This window comes from Rhinopithecus bieti, unplaced genomic scaffold (genome assembly GCF_001698545.2).
Source record: "Rhinopithecus bieti isolate Rb0 unplaced genomic scaffold, ASM169854v2 scaffold_1583, whole genome shotgun sequence".
NCBI classification, from domain to species: Eukaryota; Metazoa; Chordata; class Mammalia; order Primates; family Cercopithecidae; genus Rhinopithecus; species Rhinopithecus bieti.
The window spans coordinates 2,554,641-2,578,732 of record NW_016803645.1 but is presented as its reverse complement, the minus strand read 5'-3'; the positions used below and the strand labels follow the sequence as shown (position 1 = coordinate 2,578,732).

General features: G+C 36.4%; 1 protein-coding gene across 2 annotated transcripts in view; it reads left to right on the top strand.

Annotated features, from left to right (window-relative positions):
* The window catches only part of OPRM1 (opioid receptor mu 1), a 126,168-nt gene that overhangs the window by 1,109 nt on the left and 100,967 nt on the right, over positions 1-24,092 (top strand). The window lies entirely within an intron of this gene.

Sequence of the window (24,092 nt, the reverse complement as noted above, 5' to 3'; positions counted from 1 at the left end):
TTCAATTGCATGAATATTCAAGAAAAGTAAAAGTTATTCTGACCACAACTTTTAAATGATGTCAGTTTTCTCCTATATTTTGTGTAGACCATTTTAGAACCTTTCCTCTTTTCAAAAAGAAATCATCTTTGACAGACACTAGTATGAGCACAATATAGGCCCATTTATTTATTTATTTCACAGATGGACAACTAATACAGATGGTACTATTGAAATTATGTCACATCAATGTTTTCAGAGAACTTGGATTTAACTTTCAATATGAAAAATGATTCATTCAGTAATAGAAAGGGTGATACTCTGAGAGTCGAGGTGAGTCTACTTTCCAAGCAATTCAAGAAATACTTCAACTATCAACTAAATAGTTTATTGGACTTCCACTTCCAAATGTTAAAACTGAAATATCTGCCTTAATTGCATTTTTAGCAGTTATGTGATGAGACCAAATCAATAACACCAATGGAATTGAGTATTTACAATCATTGCTTCAGCAAAAGGTTTGGACTGAACAAAAGGTTTGGACCTAACTATGGGCTAAATAATAGAAATGTAACAAGCTCTGATTTTTAATAGCTGTGTTTTAATAGTTGACACATTTCTGAAATAATCTCAAGCAACTAAAGCTCAGTAGAAATAAACATTAGTTATTTAATCACTGTCATAATAGAAACTTTCCACAATGTTTAAATTATTAAGAATTTTTACTCCTCAGAAAGTAGCAGTAAATGGATCATCAACTTTTGTTCTGGATCATGAATAGATATGTGTATTTCCTTCCTTTAGATCTATTGGGCACACTTAAGCTGCAAATACAAATTTTTATAGTTCCCAGTTTGGGCAAAACAGTGGCCTTTATAGTGTCATTCTGTTTTCCAAGCCCTCTTAGGTATTAGCTCTCCAAAGGATTAAAGTGGCCAATAGTGCCCAGCCTTGAGTCTTAAACTCAAAGGTAGAGTTTTGCTCACAATTTCTGTTTCTATTATATTTTCATCAATTATTTTCTTCTGTCTTTAAATGTATTAATTTTCAGCAATGTTCAAAAGTTAAAATAGAGTCTGTGACATATTTTCCAAAAATGAATAAAATGTAAGTGTCTCAATCAGTTTGGGCTGCTATAATGGAATACCATAGACTGGTGATTTAAACAACAGAAATTTATTTCTCAAAGTTCTGGAGCCTGGGAAGTCCAAGAACAATTTCTGGCGAGTGCCTTCTCCCTGGTTTGTAGATAGCCATCTTTTGCTGTGCCTTCACATGGCAGACAGCAGGGAGAGAGGAAGAAAGCCCTCTTGTGTCTCTTCTCATAAGGACATTCATCCCATCACAAGAGCTCCACCCTCATGACCCAACCACCTGCCAAAGGCTTCATCTCCAAATGCCATCATATTGAGGAATAGGGTTTCAACATATGAATTTGATTGGTGGGGGTTGGGAGGACACAAATAGCATATGAATGAATTTGTTTCATAATGTTTATTGCATCATATCCTTGATGATTTAGGCCTGCCAAAAAGAAGAAGAGTGTTTTCAAGTGGACATTAGCCTTGAGCCTCAAACATTTTGATTCCTGCTTTTTAAATTTATCCAGTAATCAAGAGAGAACAGTAACAATGAAGGATGTGATGCGTAGAATATCAACCAGTTACAGCCAGGAAACTTTCAAAAACTAGTATGTGAAATTCTAAGAAGAGCTTATAAATAGCTATGTTCATTACATTTTAGTCATTTAAATTTTCCTGTGTGAGAGAGAAAATAAACTGAGAAATTCTATAAGCAATGCCATTCAAGTACCTGAAATAATGCATGCTGGCAAAAGTTACAGAAATAATTTGTGAATTTATTCATCCAACAAATGTTTATGGGGAACCAATTTCATATTGGACAAAATTTTCTGCCTTCATGGAGTTAACGTCAAAGAGTAGAAAATAATAAACACATAAGTAAAATTTAGTAGGTTGAATAATGGTAAATGTTTAATAAAGCTTAGTAAAATAAAGTATCAATAGTGTGTCCATTAGTTGACTATTGCCACAAAATTGTCACATTTCAGCAATATGTGTTTATTGCTCATGTGTCTGAGATCTGTCAACTATGCTGATGTTGGCGGGGGTTGGCTGACTGAAGGGTGATCAAAGCTGACTCTGGCTAAGGTAACTGGAGAAACCAGCATGTGTCTCCATCTCCAGCATGTTAGTCTGAGCAGGTTATCAGGCTTTGGAAGGGGTGGGAGGACACGTGGAAACAGCCAAGGCTTCTTGAGACCTAGACTTGCACTAGCACACTGTCACTTCCAGCTCATTCTATCGGGGAAAGAAAGTCATATTGTTGATCCTAGAGTCAAAGAACAGGGCAGGTCATCCTACCCATTGAGAGAAGGAACTGGAGAGTCAGATAGTAAAGGATATAGAGACAAGGAAGGGTAAGAAATGGGGCCAGTGATTCATCTACCATGGTGTGGATGCTACTTTAAAGGAGAGGTCAGGAAAGAGGTTACTGATCTATTTGATCTAACTGATAAGACACCTTAAGGAGGTCAATAAGTGAGCCACAGAAATATCTGGAATAAATATTTCAAGTGCAGACGCCATAAGGCAGTATGGAAGAAATGAGGGAAGTTTGGTAGAAATGAGGTCACAGAGGTGGCGGAGGAGTGCGGTGGGACACAAATCTTCTAGGGCCTGTCAGGCCATTCGAAGAAACTTGATTTTACTCTAAGTAAGATGAGAAGCCAATTAAAGATTATGAGGGAAGGAAAAACATAACCTTATATTTAAGAGATTTCCTACCATGGACAAAAAAGTTGAGCAGGCTGCTGGTTGTCATAAAAAAAAAATGAATATTAAGAGACACAGACAATGAGAGGAATTGATAAATTCGACATGCAGGTTCATATATACAAAACTACATACCTGGTACCTTAAGGGAAATTTAATGACGATTGAAGGTAAGGTGATTTAAAATTTGCTTATGCTGAATTTAGAAAAAAAGCCCAGCTAAGCAGAGATTTCACCAGAAGCTATGTCCTTGAATACATTACTGCTGGGCCCAGTGAGCACAGACATCCTTTCATTTATGTGGTATATGCATTTCTAAAAGGTCTACGGGGTTTTGAATTTTAAAGTGAAGTAATTTTCCCATTACTATAATTTAAGATATGTAGCCCCATGCAAAAATGAAGTTAAAATTCTCCAGAATAAAAAATGTGCCTTAAACAATAAGAGAATTGAATAAGGCATAGAGTATAAAAAGTAAGCCTGCCAAAAGCAATATCCTATATGCACATGTAATTAAATTGAAGATACAATGGGAAAGAAGACCATATTTGATATAGCCAAAATGTATAACAATATAAAATATCTAGTCTAAATTTTAGCAAGAAATGTTCACATCACTAGAGGAAATCTAGAAAACCCTCTTCAAAGACACAAAAGTAAACTTAAACAAATGAAAAGATACTCCACATACTTAGGAAGAAGCAACCTTATGAGGAGATCAGTTATCCCTCAGGTAATTTTGAAATTTATTATGAGACCATTGAAAACCCAGATTTTTCTTTTCTAGAGCTTGAGAAGTTAATTATAAAGCTCATTTAGGAAAAAAAAAGCAAACATATGGAGAGAGTGGCTAGTCTTGTTATTAAAATCCACTAAAAGTCTCATAACGGTGTAGAATGTGTTATGTAGCAAGACAGAGAGACTAATGGAACAAAATTTAAAAATTCAGAAATCAACTTGGTTACCTACACATACATACATAGAAAATATAGGATACAAATATAGGATACAATAAAGATGGAATCTCAAGTCTAAGCTGCAAAGATGAACTTTTTAGTAACCTGAATTGAGATAATTGGATATTCATATGGAAAAAGACAAAAATTAGATCAGTCTCTTACATCATACATGAGAATAAATTCTGAAGGGATCAAAAAGTAAATTCTAAAAAATTAAACACTGTAGTACTAGAAGTTAACATGAGTAAATTCTATAATCTGAGAGTGGGGAAACTGCCACAACAAAGTCCAGAAGTAATACAGGAAAAAATTGAGGAATATGAGTACATAAAATAAAATATATTTTGGTATGGCAAAATCATAAGCAAATAAAGACAAATGGCACACTGAAAAAAATAGCTAACTGCTATATCTCTGATATATAAAGATCTTCTAAAATAAAGAAAAAACAGACTAATAGCCCTATTTTTAAATGGGATAGAAAATTAAAGAGATCTCACAAAAAAGCAAATGGCTCTTAACTCTAAGAGATAGTCAACCTCACTGATAAGAGAAATGCAATTAAAATTACATGGAGATATCATTTCTCACCTACTAGATCAGCACAAATCCACAAGGTTGAAATCATACTCTGTTGTCAAATTCATGAAGAATCAGACACTCATATATATTTCTTGTAGAGTTGCAAAATGTACAATTTCCAAGGAAAGAAAGTTAATAATATCCAGCAAAATTACATATGCATGTATCCTTTGATGCAGCAGTAACTCTAGGAATCTACCTCAAAAATACACTGGCAAAAATCCAAAATGCACAGGGCAATTCACTGTACTCCTGTTTAGAACAGCAAATGTCAGAGAATAACTCAAATGTTCATTAATAAGGTACTGGCTGAATAAAGTATGGTAATTCCAAACACACACACAAATTGTTTACAATTATAAAAAGCAGTGAAATATATCTCTGCAGGTCATTATGTACTATCACGGGAAACTATATTAAAGTAGCAGGTTATAAAATTACACACAAAAAGCATGAGAAAGCAGGGAGGAGATAAACTTGTATAGTATGACAACAATTACCTAAGGATAGAAGAGAAAATACTGTTAATACATATACATATCTGTTTATGGTAACAATTTATGGAGAAACCAAAATTTTTAAATTACCTTTAAATGAGGGAAGAAGGGGAAAAGGCAGTGAGTAAAGAGTAACCAAACTTCTTTAGAAGGTACTTTACTTTGTATACCTGACTCTGATAAGAATTTAAATTGCTGATAAAACATATTGCGACACTGTAATTTTTAGAAGTGAATTTGAAGAACTTATGCTGAAAGTTATTTTCAAGTTTAGGAATTCTAATTCAACTTTTGTAATATGGCATTAAGTTATTTTCTAAAGTTAGGAATACACAACAGCTATTTTGGCATGTGTGAAAACACACACGTGTGGACTGTATTTTTCACTGTGATAGGAGCTCTAGTATACAGCAGAAAGAGATGGAGTCTGGTGGAGAGTTTCTCAATTGGAAATCAGGTCACCAGCCAAATAAACAGAAAAAAAGTTCTTTGAAAACAAACAGAAAAAACCCACAATGGTTACGGATTGTATCCAGAAATAATGATTGGGATTTATTCCTTTAATCGATATGATCCTGTTTATGTAATCAAATACAAATATCTCCGTTTACTTCTTAGCTTACTTTTACATTGGGCTATCAAGCTGATCCTGACACAAAATTGACTTGTTTATCTCCCTAGCACTTATCACCATCTGACATTACATGAAACTAATTTCTTCCTCTCTCCCTCTCTCTTCCTCTTCCTTCTCATACTCCATCTTTCTTTCCTCCCTCTGCAATGTAAGCTCCATTAAACCAGGGATTTTGTGTTTTTACTCTTTTAACTAAGTATTTGGTACCAGTGCCTGACCAATAGGTGATGCCCAATAAATATTTGTTAAGTAAATGAATGGGCGAGTATTATTCATTTGTCACAGCCAAAAATCTACCTGAGACTTTATACGGTCACAGTGCATTTTGTCATGTGTCTTAATCCAGGTATTTATGATGGACAGAATCTATTTATGATGGACAGAATCTCTCGTAGGCTTTTAATGGCACTGGGGCACAGGTGTACATGAGATCAGGGCAGACTGCCATGGCTAAAGAGGATAGTCTCCCAAGGCATTCACTCCATCTTCCACAGAGCCTAGTTCACGTACCTGCATACAGAGACTTAGGACAGAACCTATCTCATGTGGTTATTCAAGGAAAGTACCCAATACAGTGTCTGGCAGACAGTCAAGAAAATTTACCCATAAGTTATGAGAAGGGATAAAAGGAAGAAGTCTGAAGGAGCCATAAAGCCTCCCCAGCACTTAACTTCCTCGATTTCCCATTCTGCTATTTTTCATACAGGTGACCATGGTTAAGTTTTTGGAATGATTTGAGCATCAGCTTCTGAATTAGAAAAATTGAAATAAAATAATTCCTGCTCAACAAAAACAACAAACAAGACCATTTAAGTGGAAGTGATATGTTGCTATATAATTGTGCTGTATCCTTACCATCTACCCACTCAAACCACCTAGTCAATTAAGCCAACTGTTCAATCAATCAATCAAACAGCATGTATTCATGATTACACACCAAGTGTGAGGCACTGAACTCTTCACCATGTAGAGTAATGTAGGTATTTACAGCATTCCCCAGGGAAACCACAGACAAAAGATTCACTAAAGTCTTCTGACTTTTGTTTAACATGCAGCTGCGGGCACTCAGGTATAAACAAAGAGATTTTTTTTTCTCCCAAGAATATATTCTTGGGGACCAGGCACAATGGTTCACACCTGTAATTCCAGCACTTTGGGAGACCGAAGCGGATGGATCTCTTGAGGTCAGGAGTTTGAGAGCAGCCTGGCCAACATGGTGAAACCCTGTATCTTCTAAAAATACAAAAAATTAGACAGGCGTGGTGGCTCGCACCTGTAATTCTAGCTATTCGGGAGGCTGAGGAACGAGAATCACTTGAACCCAGGAGGCGGAGGTTACAGTGAGCTGAGATCAGTCCACTGCACTCCATCCTGGGTGACAGAGCGTGGCTCTGTCTCAAAAACAAACAAACAAACAAAAGGAAGAAAATATACATCCCTGGGTTCCAAATTCTTTCTCACTTTCTATTGTGCCCCATTAATTCCTTTCTTTTGTCTTTTCTGGCCCTGCATATCAAAAATGTGAGAAACCAAAACCGATTATTGTCCTAGTAAATAATAAAAACAGATGAAGTCTTGTGATGTTGCCCCAAGAGAAAATATTTGACACTCTTTTCTAATCACAATGTCATTCTCCTATCCAAACTGCAGGTTCAGGAATGAAGACTCAGCCCCTGAAAATACTACTATCCCCTGACCCAGGGTAACCTTTCTCTTCATGTTTTACACGGAAAAACAAAGTGTGTGCTATTTAAACAAAATGTGTTCTACTTGGGTTCAAGGCCCACCTTCCTTATATCCAACATTAGACTATTTTCCAGGAACCTCACTCCGACCTCTTAATATCTTCTCTTTCTGAACACATAATTTCTCTCCCACAAATTTTGTTTTTTCTTATATCACAAATGTCTTAATAATATTACCAGTTTTTTAATTTTTTAATTTTAGTTTGATGGGTGCCTAGTAGGTGTACATACTTATAGGGTACATGGTATGTTTTGATACACACATGCAATGTGTAATAATCACATCATGCCAAATGGAGCTCCCAACCTCTCGCGCCTTTATCTTTTGCATTATGAGCAATCCAATTACATTATTTTAGTAATTTTAAAATGAACACTTAAATTATTATTGACTGTAGTCACCCTGTTGTGCTATCTTTTGTAGGGGGCTTACTGATAGCATGCTTTTTTAAAAAATGAACTTTATTTTTTAGAGCAGTTTTAAGTTCACGGCAAAATAGAGCAGAAAGTGCAGAGAATTTCCATATGACCTTTGCTCCCCCCCCCCCACACACACACACACAGCCTCCCCACGTTTAACACCTCTTGCCTTTATTACAATCAACTAACCTATATTGACATGTTATTATCACCCAAGGTCCATAGTTGACATTAGTGTTCACTTTTGTGTTGTACATTCTATGGGTTTTGACAAACATATAAGGACATGCATTCACCATTATAGTACCATATGGAATAGTTTCACTGCCCTAAAAAATCTGTACACTCTTCCCATTTTTTCCTCCCTCCCTCCAATCTCTCACGACCATTGACCTTTCCCCTGTCTCCATAGTTTAGTTTTTTCCAGAATGTCATATGGTTGAAGTCATAGAGTACATAGCTTTTTCACATTGGTTCATTTCACTTAGAAATGCGCATTTAAGGTTTCTCTAGGTCTTTTCACAGCTTGATGGTTTCTTTTTCTTTCTTTCTTTTTTTTTTTTTTTTAAACAGGGTCTCTCTCTGTTGCCCAGGCACAAACATGGCTCACTGCAGCCTCTCCTTTCTGGGCTCAAGCAATCCTCCCATCTCAGTCCCTCAAGTAGCTGGGACTGCAGACACATGCCACCATGCTTTGCTACTTTTTGTATTTCTTGTAGGATAGGTTTTCACCATGTTGACCAGGGTGGTCTCAAACTCTTGGGAGCAAGTGATCCATCCACCTCAGCCTCCCAAACTGCTGAGATTATAGGCGTGAGCCACCACATCCAGCCGATAGTTTATTTCTTTTACCCTTGAAAATACCTGGATGTACTACAGTTTATCCATTCACCTACTGAGAGACAATTTGGTTGCTTACAATTTTGACAATTATGAATAAAGCTGCTATAAACATCTGTATGCAGGTTTTATACAGACACAACTTTTCAACTCATCTGAGTGAATACCAAGGAACATGATTATGGGATTGTATGGCAAAAATATGTTTAGTTTTTTAAGAAATTGCCAAAATGTTTTCAATAGTGGCTGGGTGTTTAGTTTTTTTAAGAAATTGTCAAACTGTTTTCTACAGTGACTGGGGTTTGGGCCATACTCCTGAAAGATGCCATTCTAAATGCTGTAATATCAAATGTTGAAATCCCAAAATATCAAAATCTCTAATGTCTAAAATTCCCAAAATTCCAATACTGATAGATCAAAATCACAATATAATTCTGGAAAGATAATTTTCAAAAAATTTTTAAAGACATTTACTTGCATTTGCAAAGAAGGTTTGTTTGAGAAATATAAAAACACAACTGAACAGTTTATAGGCATTTGAGATTATGGCATTTGGGATTTTGTCTTTTGGATTATGATTGGCACTGTGAATGGCTCTACCATTATGCATTCCCAGCAGCAATGAATGAGAGTTCTTGCTGTCCCAGCATTTGGTGTTGTTCATGTTTTGCATTTGAGCCATTCTAATATGTATGTAGTGGTATCTCGTTTTAATTTACAATTGACTAGTGGCATACAATGTTGAAAACTGTTTCCTATGCTTATTTGCCTGGCGTGTGTCTTCTTTGGTAAGTTTGTAGAGTACTTTGGACACCAGTCCTTTATCAAAAGCATTTTGCAAATACTTTCTCCCCATCTGTGGCTTTTCACTTCATTCTCTTGACAGTGCTTTCACAAGAGTAAATGTTTTTAATTTAATGAAGTACTGCTTATCAATTATTTCCTTCATCAATCATGCCTTTGGTGTTGGATCCAAAATATTCAGCTCAAACCCAAGATCATCTAGATTTTCTTCTACAATGTATTCTAGGAGTTTTATACTTTAGCATTTTACATCTCAGTCTATAATCCATTTTGAGCTGATTTTTGTGAAGAGTTTAAGGTCTATGTCTAGATTCATCTTTTTCAGTGTGAACATCCCATTGTTCAACACCATTTGTTGAAAACTTATCTTTTCTCCATTGTATTCCCTTTGCTCCTTTATCAAAAAATCAGTTGATAGTATTTATACAGGTCTATACCTGTGCTCTGTTCCATTTATCTATTTTTCTGTTCCACTGATCTATTTTTCTATTCTTTGGCAAATACCACACTGTCTTTATTACTGTAGCTTTATAGTAAGTCTTGAAGTTGGATAGTGACAGTCCTCCAACTTTGTGCTTCTTCAATATTATGTTTGCTATACTGGCTCTTTTGCCTGTCTTTATAAACTTAAGCATCAGTTTGTTGATATTCAGGAAATTATTTTCTGGGATTTTGATTGGGTCTGCCTTGGATCTATGCATCAAGTTGGGATGAAGTGATGTCTTCATAATATTGAGTCTTCCCATCCATAGACATGGAATCTCTCTCTATTTATTTAGTTTTTTATTTCTTCGTCAGAGTTTTATGAATTCCTCACAAAGGTCTTATATATTTTTGTTAGTTTTATGCCTAAGTACTTAGCTTGGGGGTAATATTGTAAATAGGATTTTGTTTTTAATTTCAAATCCCATTTGTTTGTTGCTAGCATATAGGAAAGCAATTAACTTTTGTATATCAACCTAATTTTGCTACCTTGTTAATAATTGCTTATTAGCTCCAGGAGAGTTTTGTTGTTGTTGTTGTTTGCTTTGTTTTGCTTTGTTTTTTGGCTAATTCTTTCAGATTTTCTACATAGATAATCATGTCATCTGCAGACAAAGGCAGTTCTATTTTCTTCTTCCCAATCTGTATACTTTTTACTTCCTTTTCTTGTCTTATTGCATTAGCTAGGACTTCCAATAAATATGATGTTGAAAAGTGTTGGTGAAAGGAGATGTCCTTGCCTTGCTCCTTATCTTAGTGGGAAAGCTTCAATGTCTTACCATTAAGTATGATGTTAGCTGAAAGATTTTTGTACATGTTCATTATCAAGTTGAGTAAGCTCCCCTCTATCACTAGTTTGCTGAGAGTTCTGATCATGAATGAGAGCTGGTTTTGCTAGATACATTTTCCACATCTATTGATATGATCATGTGATTTTTCTTCTTTAGCCTGGTGCTGTGGTGTAATTAGTCTGCTGCCACAGCCAAGTGTATAAAATCCTCTGGTGAATCTCTTGTGATGATTCAAATCCTAGAGTAATCTCCTGAAGAAGAGAAGACCCTCTGCTCCACGTCCCATGGCTTCTGCCCTCCTTGCCCGTGCAGGGGCCCAGCCTCCTCCCCACAGCCTTGGGGGCTCTTGCCCCTCCTGTGCTAATAGTAGGTCTTATACAATCTTTCTAATGATTTTTTTTTTTTTAACCCACTGAGTATCCCCACCTCCCCCATACCCTCTGACTACTCTTCCCAGCCTCTGGCAATCATTCTTCTACTCTCTATCTCCATGAGTCCAATTGTTTTGATTTTTAGATCACACAAATAAGTGAGAACATGTGAACTTTTTCTTTCTGTGTCTGGTTTGTTTCACTTAGCATAATGACCTCCAGTTCCATCCATGTTGTTGCAAATGAAAGTATCATTCTTTTTTATGGCTGAGTAGTACTCTAATATATATAAATACCACATTTTCTTTATCCATTCTTCTGTTCATGGACACTAAGGTTGCTTCCAAATTTTGACTACTGGGAACAGTACTGCAATAAACATTGGAGTGCTGCTATCTCTTTGGCATACTGATTTTTTTTCTTTGGAGTACATACCCAGCAGTGGGATTGCTGGATCATGAGGTAGCTCTATTTTTAGGTTTTTGAGGAACTTTCAAACTGGTTGTACTAATTTACATTTCCACCAACAGTTTATGAAGGTTCCCTTTCTCCACAAACTCACCAGCATTTGTTATTGCCTCTTCTTTGGATATAACCCATTTAAACTGGAGTGAGATGATATCTCAGTGTAGTTTTGATTTGCATTTTTCTGATGATCAATGATGGTGTCATCAATGATGATCATCAATCATCAGTGATGATCTTTTCGTGTGCCTGTTTTCCATTTGCATATCTTCTTTGGAGAAACATCTAATCAATTCTTTTGCCCATTTTAAAAATCTGATTATTAGATTTTATTCCCTATAGAGTTGTTTGACCTCCCTATACATTCTGTTAATTAATCTCTTGTCAGATATGTAGTTTGCAAATATTTTCTCCATTCTATAGGTTGTCTCTTCAGTTTGTTGATTGTTTCTTTTGCTGTGAAGAAGTTTTTAAACTTGACATGATTCCATTTGTCCATTTTTGCTTTGGGTGCTTGTGCTTGTGTGGTACTACTCAATAAATTTTTGCTCAGACAAACATCCTTGAAAGTTTCCCCAATGTTTTCTGGTAGTAGATTCATAGTTTGAGGATTTGAAGTCTTTAATTAATTTTGATTTGATTTTTGTATATGGTGAGAGATAAGGGTCTAGTTTCATTTTTCTGCATACGGATATCCAGTTTTCTCAGCATTATTTATTGAAGAGACTGTCTTTCTCCCAATGTATGTTCTTGGCACCTTTGTAAAAAACTAAGTTCACTGTAAGTGTGTAGATTTGTTTCTGGGTTCTCTATTCTGTTCCATTGGTCTATGTGTCTGTTTTTATGCCAGTACCACACTGTTGGTTACTTTGGCTCTGTAGCACAATTTGAAGTCAGGTAATGTGATTCCTCCAGTTTTGTTCTTTTTGCTTTGGAGAGCTTTGGCTATTCTGGGTCTTTTGTGGTTTCACATAAATCTTAGGACTATTATGTCTCTTTCTGTGAGGAATGTCATTGGGATTTTGATGGAAATTACATTAAATTTGTAGATTGATTTCAGCAGTATGGACATTTTAACAATACTTATTCTTCCAATACATGAAAACGGATTATTTTTCAATTTTTTGGTGTCCTTTTAAATTTCTTTTATTACATTTTTTATAGTTCTCATTATAGACATCTGTCACTTCTTTGGTTAATTTAACTCCTAGGTATTTAATTTTACTTGTGGCTATTGTAAATGGAATTGCTTTCTTGATTTCTTTTTCAGATTGTTCACTATTGATAATAGAAGTGCTACTGATTTTTTGTATGTTAATTTTGTATTGTGTAACTTTACTAAATTTGTTGATGCGTTCTAATTGTTTTTTAGTTCAATCCTGAGAGTTTTCCAAATATAAGATAATATAATCTGTAAACAAGGATAATTTGACTTCTTTTTTTCCAATTTGGATGCACTTTCTTTCTCTTGTTTGATTGCTCTAGCTAGTACTTTCAGTACTGTTAAATAACAGTGGTGAAAATAAGCATCTCTGTCATGCTCCTGATCTTAGAGGAAAGGCTTTTAGTTTTTCCCCATTTGGTATGATAGTAATTGAGGGTTTGTAATTATAGCTTTTATTATGTCGAGGTATGTTCCTTCTAGCCTCAGTTTTCTTAGGGTTTTTATTATGAAGGAATATTGAATTTTATCAAATGCTTTTTTCAGTATCAATTGATAATTATCACATGTTTTTTGGTCTTCATTCTGTTGATACAATGTATCACATTGATTGATTTGTGTATGCCTTGAATCCCAGGGATAAATCCCACTTGGTCATGATGAATTATCTTTTTAATATATTGTTGAATTCAGGTTGCTAGTATTTTCATGGGAATTTTTGCATCAGTATGCATCAGAGGTCTTGGCTTGTAGTTTTCTTTCTTTGCTGTGACTTTGTCATGTTTGGTATCAGGGTAATATGGGCCTCATAGAATGAGTTTGGTAGTATTCCCTCCTTCTCTATTTTTCAGAATAGTTTTAGTAGGATTGGCATTAGTTCTTCTTTAAATGTTTGGTAAAATTCAGTAGTGAAGCCACTAGGTCCTGGGCTTTTCTTTACTAGGAGAACTTTATTCTGGCTTCTGTCTCATTACCTGTTATTGGTTTGTTAAGGTTTTGGATTTCTTCATGGTTCAATCTTGGTAGGTTGTATGTGTCTAAGAATTTGTCAATTTCCTCTAGATTTTCCTATTTCTTGACATATGGCTGCTCATAGTAGCCATTAATTATCCTTTGAATTTCTGCAGTATCAGTCCAAATGTCTTCTTTTCCATCATTGACTTTTATTTATTTGGATCTTCCCTCTTTTTTTCTCAGTCTGGCTAAAGTTTTGTCAATTTTGTTTATCTTTTTAAAACCTCATTTTTTGTTTTGTTCATCTTTTGTATTTTTTTTTACATTTCAGTTTCATTTATTTCTGCTATGATTTTTATTATTTCTTTTCTTCTACTAATTTATCTTTGGTTTGTTTTTCCTTTTCTAATTCTTTAAGATGTATTATTAGGTTGCTTATTTGAATTTTTAAATGTAGGCACTTAATAGCTACGAACTTCCCTCTTAGTACTGCTTTGGCTATATCCCACAGGTTTTGGTATGTTGTGTTCAAACAAACATTGTCATTTGTTTCAAGACTTTTTTCAATTTCCTTCTTAATTTCTTCATTAACTCATTGGTCATTCAGGAATATATTGTTCAACTTCCATGTGTTGGTACAGTTTCCAAAATTCCTCTTGATATTGATTTCTAGTTTTATTCCATTGTGATCAGAGAAGATGCTTGATATTTAATTTTGCTGAATGTTTTAAGACTTGTTGTATGACTTAACATATGGTCCATCCTTGAGAATGATTCATGTGCTTAGGAGAAGAATATGTATTCTATAACTGTTGCATGAAATGTTCTGTATTAAGTCTATTTGGTCTATAGTGCAGATTAAATGTGAGGTCTCTTTGTTGATTTTCTGTCTGGAAGATCTGTCTAATGTTGAAAGATGACTTTTGAAGTCTCCAGCTATTATTGTATTGGGGTCTATCTTTCTCTTTAGTTCTCATAATATTTGCTTTGTATATCTGGGTACCCAATGTTGGGTGCAAATGTATTTGAAATTGTTATATTTGCTTGCTGAAGTGACCCCTTTATCATTATATGGTAACCTTCTTTGTCTCTCCCTGTAGCTTTTGTCTTGAAATCTATTTTGTCTGATACAAGTATAGTTACTCCTGCTCTTCTTTGGTTTCCATTGACATGGGATATCTTTTCCTATCATTTTATTGTCAGTGTATATGTATCTTTAGAGGTAAAGTGAGTTTACTTTAGGCAACAGATCAATGGGTCTTGATTTTCATCCACTCAGCCACTGATTAGGTTTTGATTGGAGAGTTTAGTCCATTTTCATTGAATGTTATTATTGATAAGTAAGCAATTATTCCTCCCATTTGGTTATTTGTTTTCTGGCTGTTTTGTGGTCTTATCTCCCTTCTTTTTTCCATTCTATCTGTCTTTCAGTGAAAGTAATTTCCTCTGGTTATATGGTTTTATTTGTTGCTTTCTATTTTTAGTGTATCGTTGTATTTTGAGGGACAGTTATGTTACCATGAGGCTTGAAAATACCATCTTGTAACTCATTATTTTAACCTGATAACAATTTAACACTTTTTGCATAAACAAACAAACAAGTAAAACAAAACAAAACTTTAAACCTTAACTTTGTCCCCTACTTTTAACATTTTGTTGTTTCTATTTACATCTTATTGTACTGTCTATGTCTTGGAAAGTTTCTGTAGTTATTGTTTTTGTATTGGTTTGTTATTTATTCCTTCTACTTAAAATAAGTTTAGATTACATAGTAAAGTTATAATGTTGTAATATTCCATGGGTTTCTGTGTACTTACTATTACCAATGAGTTTTGTACCTTCAGATTATTTCTTTTTGTTCATTAATGTCCTTTTCTTTCTGATTGAAGTACTCCCTTTAGCATTTCTTGTAGGACAGGTCTGGTGTTGATGAAATCACTCAGCTTTTATTTGTCTGGGAAAGTCTTTATTTCTCCTTCATGTTTAAAGTGTATTTGATGAAGAAATAGGGTAAATGTTTTTTTTTTTTTTCTTTCAGCACCTTAAATATGCCATGCCACTCTCTCCTAGCCTGTAAGGTTTCCACTCAAAAGTCTGCCTACCAGACATATTAGAGCTAAATAGTATGTTGTTTGTTTCTTTTTTATTGCTGCTTTTACGATCCTTTCTTTACCTTTGACATTTGGGAGTTTGATTGTTAAATGGCTTGAAGTAGTCTTCTTTAGATTACATTTGCTTAGTGTTCTATAATCATCTTATACTTGAATATTGCTATCTTTCTCTAGGTTTGGGAAGTTCTCTGTTATTATCCCTTTGAATAAACTTTCTACCCTTACCTCATTCTCCACTTCCTCTTTAAGGCCAATAACTCTTAGATTTGACCATTTGAGGGCTATTTGCTAGATCCTGTGAGTGTGCTGCTTTGTTTCATTGTTTTTTATTCTTTATTATTTTGTCTCCACTGACTATATTTTCAAATAGCCTGTCTTCAAGGTCACTAATTCATTCTTCTGCTTCATCACCTCTGTTATTAAAAGACTGTGATGTATTCTTCAGTATGTCAGTTGCATTTTTATCTCTATAATTTCTGTTTTATTATTTTTAATTATTTTAATCTCTGTTAAATGCATCTGATAGAATTCTGAATTTCTTCTCAGCATTGCATTGAATTTGCTTCAGTTTCTCCAACATGGTTATTTTAAATTATTTGTCTGTATGTCACACATTTCTGTTTCTCCAGGAATAGTCCCTGGTGGCTTATTTAGTTCATTTAGTGGGGTCATGTTTTCTCAGATTGTCTTGACACTTGTAGATGTTCATCTGCGTTTGAGCATTGAAGTATTAGGTATGTATTGTAGTCTTTTCAGCCTAGGCTGGTTTGTATTTGTACCTGTCCACCTTGGGAAGGCTTTCCAGATATTCAAAATAACTTGGGTGTTCTAATCTAAGATGTATCTGCTTTAGGAAGCGCCTCAACCCCAGTAATGCTGTGGTTCTTGCACATTCACTGAGGTACCATTTTGATGGTCTTTGACAAGATCTAGAAAACTTATCTGAATTACCAGGGAGAGACTCTTGTTTTTTTCTCTTACTTCCTCCCAAACAAATGGAGTCTGTCTCCCTATTCTGAACCACGTGGAGCTGGGGGTGGTGTGACACAAGAACCCTTGAGACCACCACTACTAGGACTCTGCTGGGTCAGACCTCAGGCCAACACAGCACTGGGTGTTACTCAATTCCTGCTGTAACCATTCCCTGGCTTTGGCCTATGTTCACACAAGGACTTGGGACTCTTTGATCAGCAGGTGGCAAAGCCAACCAGGCCTGTGTCCTTCCCTTCAGTGTGACAAGTACCCCTCAGGCCCTGGGCATGTCCAGAGATGTTGTCCGAGAGCCAGGTTCTAGAGTCAAAAACCTTAGAACTCTATGTGGTATTCTACTGTACTGTGGCTGAGGTGGTACTCAAACCACAAAGTGCAGTCCTTCCCACTTTTCCTTTCTTTCCAAAGGCAGAGGAGCTTCATCCTGTGGCCAGAGCCACTGTTGGCCCATGGGGAGTGCTGCCAGACTACCATTGCTGTTCCTTTAAGCCACAAAGGCTCTTCAGTCAGCTTGGCATGAATGTACCTTCCTGGGACTCACCCTTCAGAGCAAAGGACTTAAAACAGGCCAAGAAATGCCACGCAAGAGCCAAGTCCTAGAACCCTATGAACCTACTTAGTACTCTACCCCACTGTGGCCAAACTGGTATCTAAGGTGCAAGACAAAGTCCCCTTTGCTTCCCCCTCCCTCCCCACCCCCGCCACTTTTCTTAAGTGGAAGGAGTCTTACCCCATAGTCACTATGGTTGGGAACCTGCTGAGTCTCACTTGAAGCCATGAAGTTCTCAGTCTCACTTAAGGCCCTCAACATAGTACCCGAGTATTGCTGCTAGTTATTCAGGGCCCAGGGGCTCTTCATTAGCAAGTGATAAATTTTTCCAGGACTGGGTTCTTCCCTTCAAGGCAGCAGGTTCTCTTCTAGCCCAGGGTATGTCTAGAGATGTTATCCAGGAGGTAGGGCCTGGAAAGAGGGCCTCACGACAATGACTGGGGCCATATCCTGCTGTGGCTGAGATTCAAGATGCAACACAAAGTCCCCCGCACTCTTTCTTCTCCTCTTGTAGAGTGGAGGAAAGGGATCTCTTTGGAGCTGTGAGCTGTGCAGACTGGGGCTAGGAGAGGAGTGATGCCAGCTCTTCCTTAGCCACCACAATGCTCCTATAGTCCACTGTCTATTGGCCAAGTTCAGCACTAGGACTTGCCTGAAAGTTGCAGTCCTTGTGGCCTAGATAGTCTTTCGAGTTGATTTAAGACCCCAGAGCCCTTTAGCCCACAGTGGTGAGGCTTGCAGGAACTCAAGTTCAGACCACTGGGATTAGTGATGCCCCTCTGGCTAGGGCTGGATTAAATGCTCCCCACAGTTTGGTCCGGTTCTGTTTTCTGCTATAATAGGACAGCACTGAGTTCAATATGTCACAAATGTTGCAATCTCCCTCTACCTAGCACACAGAAACACTCTCCATGCACTGCCCACCTGCTGCTGGGGAATGGAGGAGAGATGGTGTTGGTGATTCAAGACTGTTTTTCCTATCCCTTCATTGCCTCTTTCTCTTTCAGTGATATGAAGTTAAAACCAGGTGATGGCTGGGCACGGTGGCTCACGCCTGTAATCCCAGCACGTTGGGAGGCCGAGGCAGGCAGATCATGAGGTCAGGAGATCGAGACCATCCTGGCCAACATGGTGAAACCCCATCTCTACTAAAAATACAAAAAATTAGCCGGGTGTGATGGTGGGCGCCTGTGGTCCCAACTACTTGGGAGGCTGAGGCAGGAGAATGGCATGAACCTGAGTGGAGATCGCGCCACTGCATTCCAGGCTGGGCAACAGAGCAAAAAACAAAAACAAAAACAAAAAAAATAGATGCTGTGAGTGCTTACCTGATTTTTGGTTCTTATGAGGTGTTTTTTTGTGTAGATAGTTGTTAAATTGGTGTCCCTATCTGGGTGACAATTAGTGAGTCCTTTATTCTGCCATCTTGCTTCACCAGAAATCCAGTATTATTATCTTATTTGGTCTAGCTTATCAGTAGCCCTTCCCTTGTAGAGGTCTCCATGGGGCTTTGCTAAGCTCAAATACAGATTCACATATTAAACACTGCCCCCTTTAAACTCTGATCTGCCCTTAAAATATTTGGATATACATAAGACTGACATTTTGTAAAGTAGCATATCAGCGACGTGACAACAAATTAAATGTTTCCTTTAAAAAAAACTAAATACTCTAGAATATGAATAAATGAAAGCAGTCTTTCAAAATGGTTATTTTGTAAGATTATCTGTTTCTGGAAAAACTTGCTGGTTTAAGAACTAATCTTGAAATTGCTTTAAAAAAATTCATAAACCTGTTTTTTGAAAATAAATTTCATTCACCTACACTAAAGCTGAATGTCTTTCTTTAAACCACAAATAAAATAATATGAGTACAATGAATGCATAAACTTGGCTTTAATATTTCAAAAAAAAATCAATTCTACCCTCAAGAAATAAAGACTTAAACACTTGCAGCTATATTAAAGGTTATGTTAATATGCAAGGAAGCACAGTTCCAGATGAGATTTTCTAGACATATGATGGATGATATGGTTTGGCTGTGTCCCCACCCAAATCTCATCTTAAATTGTAACTTCCATAATCCCCACATGTCATGGGAGGGGCCCAGTGGGAGTTCATTGAATCATAGGGGCAGTTACCTCCATGCTGTTCTCATGGTAGAGATCTGATAGTTTTATAGGAGGCTTTTTTCCTGTTCACTCTACACATCTCCTTCCTGCTGCCATGTGAAGAAGGACATGTTTGCTTCCTCTTCTGCCATGATTTTAAGTTTTTTGAGGCCTCCCCAGCCATGTTGAACTGTGAGTCCATTAAACCTCTTTCCTTTAATAATTACCCAGTCTCAGATATGTTTTATTAGCAGCATGAAAATGGACTAATACAATGGGCTATCATTAATAATTCTGTAGCCTCCTATCAGGAAATGTTTAGTCATGTACCCATGTACATTATATTCAGGTCTGTTTCCTTAAAAAGTAGTAGAATACCTGACATACTATAGACTTCTGAGAGTTTCCCCTTGGTGTGCATTTACATTTAAGAAGAGGAGATTTTAACATATTTATGAAGAAGGGTAAATCCTGGTTTTGCTCTTGAGGTCCATAAACTTGATTAAGAAAATAAAAGACAGGCATTGTGGGGAGACTGGGGATTTTAGAACTTTTCTTTTATGCCCAGAAAATTTTAAAGATTCAAAACAGAACTATATCTGTCTCTTTAAGAATTTAAACCTTTTATAGTAAGGTATTATTAAGAATGAACTTCAACGCATCAATTTACTTTAATCAATATTCTTACTACGCACTTGGACACTTACAAGGAAAATGAAGGGGAAACAAGTAAAATTGCAAGCTAAAAAAACAGAATAATAGAAAATATTCACAAAATACATGCACTGGACTTTCCCAGTAGCAAATTAATTTTAGTACAAAATTTTTTTGTATTTTCCCCTACAAGATTTGGAAAGTACAGAGAGATTAGAGAAAAAAGACAGTCTGGTCAAGACCAGACTGACTAACCTGGTGAAACCCCATCTCTACTAAAAATACAGACAGATTAGAGAATAAATTTGGGTAATAGACCTTGTTCTATGTCAATTTTGGCAATCTCCTCACTGAAAAGAGGAAACATGCTATGAAGGTGAGAAGGACTGAGAGTGATAAACACCATTAAAATACATGGATTGCTTTCATTGTTCTTACATGAAAACAGCCACAGAACAGATAAACACAAAGACAAGTTACATTAATACTGCTCTACGAACCTGGAAATGGATGCAAATGAAGCCTAGACTATATAATCCAAGATAAGCAGAAATTTCAGCCACAAAGAATCTAAGTGTAACTTAATTCTAAGGTTACCATGGAAGTTTGATTTTACATTTAAAGCAATCAAAAAAAAAAAGTTCTATGATAGTTTAATCTCATCAAAAGCTCTATGAGTAGTTCACATCTCTGTAAATCTCATTTCAAAAATGCAATGTCCTACTGTTAATATGAAATATTGCTATTTGGATAATTTTAAATTATTATTTTACTAAAAGTGCTTAAAGAGAAAATTATCAATTAATTGCTTGGCACAGGTCATTAAGTTCTGAGATACTCTGTTGCATATGTCTAAAATACACCAAACCATGGAGTCTACACCACTCTTCTGGCAATCAGTTGCCACAGAAAAGACTGAGGAGCTGCAGCATTCCATAACTGCCAGTCTATAATGTCAACAGAACCAGTGTCTTACAGTGAGTCAAGAAATGTTTATTGGCTAGGTGCAGTGGCTGACGCCTGTAATCCCAGCACTTTGAGATACCGAGGCGGGCAGATCCTTTGAGGTCAGGAGTTCGACACCAGACTGACCAAATGATGAAACCCCATCTCTACTAAAAATACAAAAAAAAAAAAAAAAAAAAAAAAGATAGCTGGGCATGGTTGCGCACACTTATAATTCTACCTACTCGCAAGGCTGAGGCAGGAGAATTGCTTGAACTTGGGAGGCGGAGATTGAACTTGGGAGGCGGAGATTGCAGTGAGCCAAGATCATGCCATTACACTCCAGCCTGGGTGACAGAGTGAGACTCCGTCTCGGAAAATAAAAATAAAAATAAAATGTTTATTAAATATCTACTGTGTGCTAGAGGAAAAAAAATGAGCAAAAACAGAGAAGAAAGAAAGAGCATGACAAATCCAGGGAATTATAAGCCGTTCAGGATTCATGGTGAGCTAGGAGCAAACAGTGGGTATCCAGAAATGCAGCTAAAAGGGTTTGTCCTCAAGGACCTTAGATGTCAGGATGTTTAACTTTATCCTGTACATTATGGGGAACCAACAAGCATCATCAGCAAGGGCACAGTCTGATTTCCGTTCTTTTAATCTTTTTTTGGCTACAGTGTATAGGATGAACATGTAGGAAGATAGATCAGTTAAGAACTCACTGTATAACTCTGTATGAGCCATGAAAGTCTGAACAAGAAAAATGATACCAAAAGGTAGAATCAACAATTGTGGTAGTTGAATGTGGGAAAGGCAGTGAGAGCAGTCTATGATTTTCTTTAACAAAAATTTATATGATGCATATTGTGCCAAGGACTCTGGTAAGTGCTTTATTAATGAAGCTCATTTAACACCCATAAAAGTCTTATAAAGTAAGCACTACTGGAAACCCAGTTTTACAAATGAAAAAAATCAGGCCATCAACCAGCTGATTAAGTTGTTCATAGTCACACCAATTGCCTGTGATTTAAACAAGATTTTAGCAAGAAGTGGGGAATGAGAATTTATACTTCTTTTAAAAATGTTTTTGGAGACAGGATCTCTCTCTATCGCCCAGGCTAGAGTGCAGTGGCACAATCATGGCTTACTGAAGCCTCGACCTCCTGTGCTCAAGTGATCCTCCCACCTCAGCCTACCGAGTACCTAAGATTACAGGCATGCACCACAACACTTGGATAATTTTTTGTTTTTGTAGAGATGGGATTCTGTTATGTTGCCCAAGCTGGTCTCAAACTCCTGGGTTCAAGTAATCCTCCCACCTCTGACTCTCAAATGCTGGGATTACAGGCATAAGCCACCTCACCCAGTTCAAAGTTCACATTTCTAACCACCGAACAGTGCTGCCTACCTAGAAGGCCAAGGAAGGCTGCCAGATTTTTGCCTTGGGGAACTAAGGAGATGATGATGCCATTAAGAGAACTATGTTTGGATAAGAAGGTGAAAATGCTTTGGGCTTGTTGTATTTCCAGTGCTCATGAGGTATTTAAGTGGACATGTCTACCAAAGTTATCTGTGTTAGAATCTGAAGCTTTAGAGAAACAACTGAGCTGGAGATGTAGGTTGGATCTTCGGCATATAGGTTAAAATCAAGACAAGAATGACTTGAGATTACTTAAGAAGAACACGTTGAAAAGGTTAATAGAGAGAATGCTGGAAAACATCCACATTTAAAACGCAAGCAAAGGAAGAAGAAAGCATTAAGATAAACCAAAAGAAATTGTCAGGGTGGGAAAGTAATTTTAAAAAATAAAGTTATGGAAGAGAGATAATAAAGAATATCAAAAAGAGAGATGCTATAAAATAAAGACTAAAACACCAATAGATTTAACATTATGAAAGTCCCTAATGTCCTTGGAAATAAAGGCCAGATTTTAAAGTGTGGAGGAGGAGAAAGGGAAGCTGTGAAAAACAGAGAGAAAATTGAAGGCAGGCCTTGGGTTAGAGATGAAAATTTTAATAAAATGCCAGTTTTTAATGAAAATGGAATAGTCCCATGGAATTAACACCAACGAGTATTTTATACAAAGGCAGATGTGCAAGGGTTTGAAAGCAGAATTAAAGCACTGCAAAAGTGCTACCCCCACTGCTTTCTCTGTGACCCTTGGAGCATGAAGTTCAGGGAGGGGAGGATGAGAGAAAGAATCAAGGGAAAGGAAGGACAGAGAGTTGTACAGAGATAAGAATGCAGGTTAATACATTTTGTTTGTTTGTTTGTTTTGTTTTGCTTTGGTGAGTATTGAAGGCTATAATGCAAAAGAGTGATTTGCTCAAGAAGTGATTTTAGAAAGATTTACATGGCACTGGTACAAATGTTCAATGGAGTAAAAGGAAACAAAAGAAAGAAGCTGAGACATTTTTATAATGACCTAAATCAGTGCTTCTGAAAGTATGGTCTGTGGATTTGTGGGGTCTCTAAGACTCTTCCCATGGATCAACGAGGTTAAAACAATTTTAATAATAATTCTATAAAGTTAAATGGCTTTTTCACTATATTGCATTTTTGCATGAATGGTGCATAAGCAATCATGAGTTCAACTGCTCATACCTTAGCAGTAATCGAGACAGTAACCCCATGCTGTACTAGGAGTCACTGTGCTCTTCACAGACGTGCACTCACAGAAGAAAAACATGAAGTAAGTTCTACTTTTAAAACTATAATTAATGGATCAGTAAAATGTATTAATTGTATTAAATCTTGGCCCTTGAGTATATTTCTTTAAATCTATGTACGATGACATGGGAAGGACACATGAAGCTTCTGCCACAAACTAAAGTAAGATGTTTGTCCCAAAGAAAAGCACATGCGTGACTGTTTGAGCTGTGAACTGAACTAACTACTTTTTCCGTGGATCACTATTTTATTTAAAGAATGACTGAAAATAAACTACATTTATTCGAAATTCTGTGTTTGGCAGATATCTTCCTGAAAATGGAAGAACTGAATGCATCAACTCAAGGAAAACTAAAAGTATCTATTACCAATGATTAAGTTCAGGCTTTCAAGCAAAGTTGGAACTTGGAAAATTGTCCCCCACTGGGAGCTTAACGGCATCTCAATACTGGAAGAAATTTCCTATAAGACCAGTTGTAGTATGAACAAATGTAATTTGTTGCTATTTTCTAATGACATGTTTCACCATTTGGAAAGTGACATAATGCAGTGAACTAGTATTTTCTTTTTTTTTTTTTTT